This window comes from Podarcis melisellensis, assembly GCF_964234715.1.
Source record: "Podarcis melisellensis genome assembly, chromosome: 7".
NCBI lineage: Eukaryota > Metazoa > Chordata > Lepidosauria > Squamata > Lacertidae > Podarcis > Podarcis melisellensis.
The window spans coordinates 61,429,222-61,439,738 of record NC_138539.1 but is presented as its reverse complement, the minus strand read 5'-3'; the positions used below and the strand labels follow the sequence as shown (position 1 = coordinate 61,439,738).

General features: G+C 42.2%; 1 long non-coding RNA gene across 1 annotated transcript; it reads right to left on the bottom strand.

The window, feature by feature from the left end:
- Window positions 1-435: 435 nt before the first annotated feature.
- Window positions 436-5,054, bottom strand: LOC309373863. Its single transcript, XR_014170250.1, has 3 exons — window positions 4,705-5,054; window positions 3,341-3,505; window positions 436-609 (listed from the first exon to the last, which is right to left on the bottom strand). It is a non-coding gene; the product is annotated as an uncharacterized lncRNA (long non-coding RNA).
- Window positions 5,055-10,517: the final 5,463 nt, after the last annotated feature.

Here is a 10,517-nt window from a genome sequence, read left to right as displayed (position 1 = left end):
ATGTGAATGTAAATGCTGTAAACTCTGCACTCCCTCCACTGAAAACTTCCAGTGTAAATATGTGTTAATAAATGATATTTCTTAAAGACTTAGCAGTCTTCGCCACACCTTGATTCCCCATGGAAACAAGACCCCGAGTAAGTATCTGGAACCTCCTGGAAGGTTGCTACCACTCAGCAGAGATTGGGGGTGGCGTGCAACCTTCGTAACTGTATTTTTTATTTTAAAAAATCAAAGTTTCTTGGATCCTGGAAAGAAGACGCCAAGGGTTGTTAAACCCTCTCATATGTTTAGAGGTCATTTGCTGCATTACATCTCCTGTTTATTTTCTGTACATATTTGACAGTACTCCTCTTTGACAGTACAACACTCTGTGGTGTCGCTGAGCTAAAAACACCCACCCGCCCAACATCCTTAATCAAACACAGAACACTTTATGCTTTCATAAGCAAAATGTTGGTGCTATTTTCCTCATTTCAAACGAGAAGGTTAACTCTCAGTCTAGACAAACCTCCTGGTAGACCTTCTCTTGTGAACCTCAAAGGCCTGCAGGACGCATCATCTCTGAACATGTTTCTTATTTTCCAGACAAGCCCAGGGGATCTGCATCTTTCAATAAAATTCCTGGCTCCATTAAATTGCCTCTTGCTGCAATTTTTTTTTTGTTTTTGCTTTACATCAATGAAAGATATTTTCTTTTAAAAAACACAAAAACCAATAACATCAGAAGAGTATGTTTTCATCATGTAAACGACATAACTTAAGGCAAGCCGTGTTTAAGCTATACTTTATATCACATCTTTCAGCTTTTCAGATCAGGTTTTCAGGCTCAAAAAGTGTGCGCAGAGTCCTCTCTTTTTTTTCTTTGGAAAGAGACGACAAAATCTCTTGGATAGCATACAATACTATGCTCCCTTATCATGTAAGGTGATCCAGAAACCAGATCATTTCACTCACAGGGTAAGAGTTGGACTCTGCTGCTTTCTTCTAGCTCCACTGCTTCTCCAGCATGTGGTTCCAAATTCACCAGTTGAACCAAATATCGTATGAGGAATCTACAACTTTCTCATTTCCTAGAACTGCAGTGGAATCCTATCATGAGTCCACGTCCAAAAAACAATTTCTGATCCCTTTCAGCTCTACAATTTTGATTCTATGAATGTTATGAAGTATAACAAAGCCTTGTCTATTCATTCCTGTTCCAGCATAATGAAGAGGTTGTCAATGGCCACATCCAAGTGTTCAAGATTACAAATTGGTCAGATTAGTTAAATTATTTTTTGATTATTCAAATTATACTGAATGCAATTTATTTTGCTTTTGCTTTTATTTTATTTTTGGGCAGACTCCCATTTGGTTTTTAAAAACTCTCCCTCTCATAACCATTGATTTTATCTTTATTGTGCTGTGTAATTTGTTATTATAAAATAATAATAGCAGCAGCATAAATGTTTCTCAAGTTGAAAAAAAGCCACAGATTATATAATTCACACCTCAGCTTTTTTATATAGACAGTCTCTTAAAATGTTTGTTCCAAATCATGATAGCTCAGTCAGTACAGCATGAGACTCTTAATCTCAGGGTCGTGGATATGAGGCCTACGTTGGGCAAGAGATTCCTGCATTTCAGGGGGTTGGTCTAGATGACCCTGAGGATCCCTTCCAACTCTACACTTCTATGATTCTATGAATCTTGTAGGTCAGACATGCACTCTGAATTGCTTCCATAAGAAGACAGATATATGGTTAGTATTTGCTAACTTTGTCCACATCACCAAAAATCTTAGGGATGCATCAATGCAACATATCTATCTATCTATCTATCTATCTATCTATCTATCTATCTATCTATCTATCTATCTCTATCTATCTATCTATCTATCTATCTATCTATCTATCTATCTATCATCTATCTATCATCTATTTATCATCTATCTATCATCTATCTATCTATCCATCTGTCTGTCTGTCTATCTATCTATCTATCTATCTATCTATCTATCTATCATCTATCTATCTATCTATCATCTATCTATCTATCTATCTATCATCTATCTATCTATCATCTATCTATCTATCTATCTATCTATCTATCTATCTATCTCATCTATCATCTATCTATCTATCTATCTATCTATCTATCTATCTATCTATCATCTATCTATCTCTATGCCACTGCATTTTATTTCTGTCTCTTTCCCTCCCAAACATCTTTGAAAGGGACCAGTTGTACCTGACTCTCATCTGAAGGTTGGCTGAGCAAAAAAGTTTAGCTGAGACATTCCCCAGTGATGTCCTAATTGGTGAAATGATCTCATTTGGGCAAATGTTATGCAATACTGATGATATATAATTATGAGGCTTAGAAATGCTCAAGTACGCCAGTCGTATTCACACAAAATCCCACAGCTAAGTCAAGGGGGTTTGCGCTGGAGCCAGGAATGCAGCTCTGTCAATGTTTTTTGGTCAGTAACTATTTCCAAGCACTGAAACAGCAGCAATGCTTAAATAAGAACAAGGAGGCCTCAGGATAATTATTGGTAGAAACCCTTCTATGGAGAAGGCCCAGGCAATTATAATAGTATTATTCTTTGGCCCACTTTCAAGCAACCTAACCAGTTAGCTATTGGGCTGGATTTTGAGAAAAGGAGATGAAAAAGGTGATCGGTCTTTAAAACAGACAATATTGTTTCTTCTGGGGTGTATGGTGTATTAGGGGAGGGGTAGTACCTCAAGTGGGGGGACACATTGTGCTCCTTTTGGGGTAGTTTGTTCACCTTTGGTCCCCACCTTGCACCTAGCTCTTATCTGTGGCTCCTAGAAGATGTCAGCATGTGACAGCGGTCATACCCCAGGAATGAATTTGACTGGCTGGCTAAACCAGGTGAGGGTAGCCGATGGGTCTCAAATGCTCAGTGAGTTTGGGTCTTCCCCTGTATGTGAAGACAGGCTCTGGCAGATTGAGCAGATGAGACCAATAGTGGGTCCAACCAGGGCTATTTTTCTAGAAAACGAGGTGCCGGAACTCACTATGAACGCCTCCCTTGTTCTCTTATAATGGCAACGGAGACCAAATAATCATGAATCTACAATACAAATCATGTGTTCCTGCAGTGGCCAAACTATGAGTAAGAAATGGCTCAGTATTGGCAGCCTTTGCCTGCTTCATTGCTGTTTCACTACTTTATTCAGTACCACAAGTAGAATCCCTGATTAGGTTAACTGGCATTTCAACTTGTTTTGCATGTAATTTGGGGACAGAATATTTCCTTGATGGGATGAATTAAAATTAAACAAAATATAGTTTATCCAGCTCTCTGAAAGCGAGGTGTCCTACTTACAATTGGTCAATATGCAGTAAGCATTGCAGTTTTGTATCTTCTTGACGATTATCAGTCATGATAGTAAATCCAGTTTAGACTTCTTGGCAGATTTTTCTGCTCTTTCCTATGGTGACATTTAGTTTCCTATTCAGGATTTCCTTGTTCTGAATGTTCCTTTGGCCTCTGAAACAAAAGGTTCAGAGGAACACAGTTGTTAACTCAGAGAAGGAAAAGCTTCTTCTTGCCACATGGCCAATTAAGCATTCAAAACTCAGATTAAATTCTCTGAACATTCTTGCAGAGATGCAGGGAGGATCTTAAAAGAAGGGCTTCTCCCTTCAGCTAGTGTGGCTGCCAATTCAAGGGAATGTTACCCCTACATATTGTGACAATGTGTGACTTACGCTGAGCCTAGAAACAAACCATTGTCGCATTCATTTTTTGTTTGCCATCCGTCAGTACAGGAATGAGAGTGTTGAAAAGAAGACAGCACTCTGCTCCATGAGCTCAAAGACTGAAATGGCAAACAACTTTGCTAGTTCTTGAAATCTTATAATTTATAAAAATTATGGCCAACCTCTGGCTTATGGCCCTACTTGACCTGGCAGGGTCCTAATTTTGTCTGTGAGGCTCTGTCCAGTCTTCTGTAGGTGTAAAGCTGGAAAATGTTGCTGTTTCTTTCATTTCAAAACTAGCCCAAATCCTACCCACATGTTGAAATCTCCCTGAATCAAACAAAACACCTGTGTGAATGCACCTGAAGCCAGCCTTGGAGTTGTTGGTTTTTTTTTTGGGGGGGGGGGGACTTAATCTAAAGCTGTGTATCAGAGGTGCTGAGTTCTGCCTGAAATTGAGGGGGCTCATCATGCAATTCGGGAGGAGGCCGTGAGGCCTGCAGTGGACTGGCCTGGTGAAACCTGGTCCCTCAATATTGGGGAGGCCCAGCCCCGTCCCCACAAACTTGGGGGCGCTGAGGTGTCCTCAGCCCCATGGAGTTGGTGCCTATGCTGTGTATTATTGTCAATTAGCCTAATGAAACTTTCTTTAAGATGGCAGGATTTGAGTAATGTTTGCAATATATGAAGAACTACGGTAAAATATTTTTTGTTTTTAAAAATAGAGAAAATAAGGGAGGCAGTTGAAAAAAAAAGATTGATAATGGTAACCGTGGAAGAGCGGAGGAGAGTCAAGAGATTCAGGGAACCCTGAATGATGATGTTGGTGTACAATGTTTGAATTCAAACTGGTTATGTAAAACTCAATAAAAATATTTTTTTTAAAACTTTCTTTAAGAAGAAGAAAGTAAAACCACATAAATTGGTTTGCAGAGACCTGAAATCATTCAGTAGCTTTTGAAAGAGAGGCTTAAACTTTCCCAGTACCTAATATTTCTGGATACAGAATCCTTAGACAGCTGTCTCATTTCTGCATGGGATCATGCTAGCTCTTCTTGCTGGTCAGTCCAATATGATTTCCCACGGGTGGGTTCCTTGGCTCAGATATCACAGAAGCAGAATTCTTTATGTCTTTTCATCTTCTTGTAGCCTGAGACCTTGGGATGGCTGATGGACATCTTTTGCTCTGCCTTTGTTGCTCTGTTGCTCTTGCCACAGCCAACGGCCAACTTCACTGCTGAACTTCTCTGCCAGTTGCAAGTTATCTCAGTCACCAACTTGTGTTGAATCTATAGAGGGGGCTTCCTTATTCCCACCTTCAAATGATATCCTAGCTCAAACCTAGCTAACATCTTAAAGCCTGCCAAATTATGAGCCAAATAGCCATTTAATGTATCAATGGGGAAGCTGAGCAGCACATCAAGCAGTTTATAATGACCACAGAATAATCATGTTTATAAAGAATTATAGAGCTGGAAGGAAACTTCAGAGTCATCTAGTCTAACCCTGACAATGCAGGAAACTCACTACTACAGCTCCCTGATAGGATGGAGAATTGAGCCCAAATTGGGGGGGGGGGGATTCAAAGCTGATAATGTCAAGTTCTGTATTTAGGTAGGAAGAATCAGGCCATAAAATAAACATAATCCAGCTGATTAAAAAGTCAATGCAATTCTAATTTGCATCAACAGTAGTACAGTGCCCAGATTGCAAGAAGTAATATAGTTACATAAGTTTATTTATTATGTGTGGAACTGGAGAAAAGCTCACCAGCGGTCACTACTGCTCATTATTAATTTGTCCAGTAATTTCCATTTTTTCTCAGTGGGAATGACTAATAGAAGAACACAGTAGATGTCTATAAAACAGCTTAGCTTTTAGAAGTTAGGTCTACCTTTCCCTTCCCCCGCCCCCCAAATACTACTGTTATTCTTGGATAGCTTATAAAATTATGCATAGCATGAGAATGTGGATAGAGAAAAGTTTTCTTCCCTCTTTCATAACACAAGACCTCGTGGACCTCCAATGAAGCTGAATGTTGGAAGATTCAGGACAGATAATAGAGAGCACTTCTTCATGCAGTGCAGAGTTAAACTAGGGAACTCATTTCCACAGGAGGCAGTGATGGCCACCAGCCTAGATGACTTTAAAAGAGGATCCAAGAAATTCATGAAGGAATTTGGCTATCAATGGCTACGAGCCATTATTGCTATGCTATGCTTTCACAGTTGGAGCCAGTAATTCTTTTGAATATCAGTTCCTGGGGAAAAACAGGAAGGGAGAGTGCTCTTGCGCTCGAATCCTGTTTGTGGGTTTCCCACAGACATCTGATTTACCACTGATGAGACATTGGCCTGATCCAGCACGCTCTTCTTATGTCCTTATGTTGACAGCCTGCAGAGGTCGTTGCCTGCCCCCCCCCCCCCCATCAAAGAAAGATGTTGTTGGTTGGCTTTTGATTCAACACATAATTCTACCCACATAAAATGCTCGTTGCATTAATCTAACCAATTAATGAATTAAACATTGCAGACCTAACAAGGATGAATCAAAAACACGAGACATAGAGAACATGAAAACAATTGTTCTAGGCTTGCTACATTTGAAGCAAATGAAATTCGGGGTTGTTGTTTTTTGTCAGCCTACATATAAACATGAATCATTTCCAAGTTTGTCCATTTCTTTGCATCTATAGCTGATGCCGTTAAATGCATTGGGACATTTGTAGATTCTTTTATAGATAGTAAAACTCATACAGACACACACAAAAGTGTCTGATTTTCTTGTTCCCAGCAAATGAGGAAAACTGTTTGCTTGGCAAAGGTTTTGCCCATCTGTTTGGATGCAAAAGACTAAATCTGCACTTCCCATGAGAGATAAATGGACTGGTATTTGGAGGAAGGAGCCAACTACCTCCTTTCTTTTCATCTGACTTCCAAAAACTGAGGGGAAAATGTAGCTGCTTAACAAAATTTCCTATCTCCATTCCAGACTTAAATATTTACACATTTAAATGCCATTTACTACGACTACTACACACACACACACATGCATCCACAAATTTGTAGATTACTGGGAATCACTGGTTTTGAAACTTGGAAATTCTCCTGCTGAAGGTAAAAGAACATCTGTCTTGGCTGAAACCTAGATTCTATCCCCAGCCCCACTCAAGTAACCATTCAAATCCACATAGTGCATCTCTCTGAAAATGCAGGGATCAGTCTTTTCAAAGGCTGTTGCAGAATCACAGCTCATGGCACTGGATCTGGATTTAAGCCTGTTTGGAATGTCTAAACTAAACTCTGGTTTAAAGTGAATGCACACTTCCCATCTCCAATGGGAAAGGTGGAGCTGGAGCCAGTGAGAGATAGGGCCAACTAATGCTGGTTTTGTCCCCATCCTCCTCCCTTCTGAGTTAAACAGAGGCAATGCTGAGACTAAGGAAGATGAAGCTGACAAGCCACGCCCACCCCTGGACTGGTTGTTAGCAGGAAGATGTCAGGCATGGGTGTCAGGAGCAGGCCAGCAATAACTCAAATGACATCTATGAAATTAACTCGATTCAAATGAACAAGACAGGAGGTTAGGCCTAAAAAGCACTGCAACTTGTCCCAGTAGCTCTTGCCCCTATGAGGAAGTTGTGGGGACTGAAGGTCCCCACCTTCCCACAGTTTGTTAAGTCTCTTCCTCCACTATCCTGGTCCTTCCCAAGCAATCTGAGACTCTGTTGCCTTATCTGTCTCTGTTCTGCCCTCTTCATACCTTTTCGGGTCCTGGGAGACCAGGGGGAAAGGGAGCTAGTCACAGCAGAGGGGGGAGATGCCCTGGTTGGACTCATCTTTCCTCTTCGACCCCCTTCTCTCCATCCTCCACTTCTGCCTCTGATTCTGGACTGCTATCTGCCACAGACTCTTCCTGCTCACTAAATCCTGTTACCTCTTCAGCTTCTGTCACCTCCTCCCAGTTCTGCTCCCTCTTCTCCCTCTGACCATTCATCTTTGTTCTACCACCAGTCTCCTGGCTCTGAGCCTTCTTCCCTTGGGGGTTCCCCAGCTGGTACCTCCCACCACTTCTCTGCATCCAGCCAGTCCATGACATCAGACAGGCAGGTGAAGGTTAGCTGAAGGAAGACTGAGGTTGGTGGGGCACTGTCCCATTTGCTCTAATGGATAAGCCTCCATTGTGTTTCCCCTGTAAATGAAAGGACACCTTCTGTTTGCAGGTGGCTGGTCAGGATCCAAGCCACTGATGTATAGTAGGATGAGGTACAATCTCACCCAGTAAACTTCATTGGAGACTGCAGATTCAATCAGTCTAACCATTATACCGCTCTGCCACGGCAGAGGTCTTTTTCTGTCCTCTCTAAAATGTTCTGTCTCCACTGAAGGAACTGGATCAGGGGAGAAAACACTGTGACCAATAAAAGTCTCTGCAACAGGAGGCGGTGAGCTGAGACAAAAGCTATGTGTGCACTGTAGGCTAAGGTTAGCTGCAAGCAAGTTTGCTCAAATTCACTTGAAAGGAAGTTCAGAAAGATGAATGTGTTCGGAAATGGCAGAGTAGTGAAAACCGCTTGCTTGATTTCCTGAGCTATGTAAGCAGACTCATTCATGAACGTGTGCCCACAATACAAGGGAATGGATAAGCAATTTTTCCATTACGTCTATTGTAATGACAAGGGGAGAAATAACTGGTGTGATGAATTTATACAGGGATCACTCATTCTTGAAAAATCTCAGCCTGTATTTTATCCGAAAACGGAGATCCAATGATACCCAAAACTTCAGTTTCATGGCCTGGGGATTTCATTTGTTACATCCTGACAAGCAGGGGTGGGGGATCATTTCAAACCAAGGGCCACATTCAGACCAAGTCAACCTTCTGGGGACCACATGCTGCTGGTGGGTGGGGCCAGATACAAAAATGGGTGGAGCAATGAACGGAACATTTACCTTTGTTCAATAGGCTGGTTTCTACGCACACTCACACACAACACACCCCTCTCTGTCCATCATACATGCAAGCAAGAGGCATCATCAGAGTTCAGTAATACATTCCAGTCAGGCAAAAATACTTAAATGGAGGTTTGAACCAGGCCAGTTGAGAATATGGTGGTGGAGGGAGTGTGGCTTAGCGACTGTCCCAATGGCCAGATCGTGAGGCTTGGGGGAGAAAATGCATTTGGCTCCTGGATATTATGTTCCACACCCCTGCACTAAGGAATTCAAACCAACAAACCAACCCATGGGATTTTCTTCATTTTATCTTCCAAGAAACCACGTAGGATACATTAGAAAGAAAGCTAGCAACCTGGCAATGTTAGATGCCTCCTAACCAAATGAGACCACCTGATTTTATGTTCACAGTGATGCTATCGCTACCACCACAAATCCTGACCTCCCATGATTCAAACAAGGAGCAAGGTCCTTGATGTTGGCCAGAGTGTCAGAGGTATTCAGAAGCCTAAAGCAGGGGTCAGCAAACTTTTCCAGGAGGGGGCCAGTCCACTGTCCCTCAGACCATGTGGGGGGCTGGACCCACCCTCTCCTGAAAGGACCCCCTGCTGCCTCATCTTTGGCAGCATCGTCGTCGTCCTTTGCCTCGGCCAGGGGTCCGCAGGGCACAGAGCCCATGCCGCTTGCCTGGGCGGTGGAGGCAACCTCCCCACCGCCACCGCTTCCTCCCACTTGGCTCTTGGCCATACGTGGCTGCCTCAGTGGGAAGGAAGGGGTGTCACCCAGAGGCGTCCGCGGCTTCAGATTGGCTGCAGGAGCTTCCTGCAGCCAATCTGAAGCCACACCAACAGCGCCACCCACCCAGCCTCCTTGTCCTTTTCCCTGTGAATAGTACAAACTGTATGATGGACCATCCTTGCTCTTTACATTTTCCTGACACTGCTCAGAGGTTCCCAGGACATTTTGTTTCCTGAGACAGAATGGTGAATGCCACACACATACAAACCCCAAATCAAGTTGCATAGCACCCAAGGCTGGCCAAGTTATTTTGGCACCCAAGCAGAAAAGCCCACATGCTTCTCTCCTCCTCACTATCTGTTATTAATAAAATAACAGGACAGTCCAAACTGTGCAAATAAACAATATATAATCAAGACAGCACAGTTTCTGCTGTGTCTCATTTCCAAAGGTAAGACAAACCCTGGGTAAACGCCTGGTCCTCTGTAATCTCACACCACTAAGAGATTGGGGTGGTGTGTAAGAATAAAAGCAATAACAACAATACTGTCACATATACTGGCATCTCCACCCAGTCCAAAGCCCCTTCAGCCTGGCACAAGGGGAGTTTGGATTGCAGCCTAAGTAAATCAATCAAGTAACTAACTATTTGCTATCCATTAAGAACTCTCAAAATCAGCTGCTTGCAGCAGCCACCTAAGTCTACCTAACGGCAGGGCTGGTGCTCAAATAAACTGTATCTACATTTTTCTTTCCAGGAAGTTATTCCTTAAACACTATACAGTACTGTCTGTTGGCCTTGTGCCAATTTAACTTAACAACAAAACCATATTAAGCACAGAGGCCTTCAGCATTTCCCATTAAATCAGTAGGCAGATTTTTTTTGGCTATCATTTCTTTGTGATCTGGTTTTAACTTAGTATAATTTAAATCTAATATGGGAGGGGCGCTAAATGCAGGTGCTCATAACACAGTATGAGAGTTATTTTTAACATCCTTTTGGTAAATCTTGGCTTGCTTGTGATCTCGTTTCACCTATCTCCTGAGAGTTTATTCCTTCTCTCCAAATGAGTTATATCCAAAATGATGAATTGGATCCACTTTGGG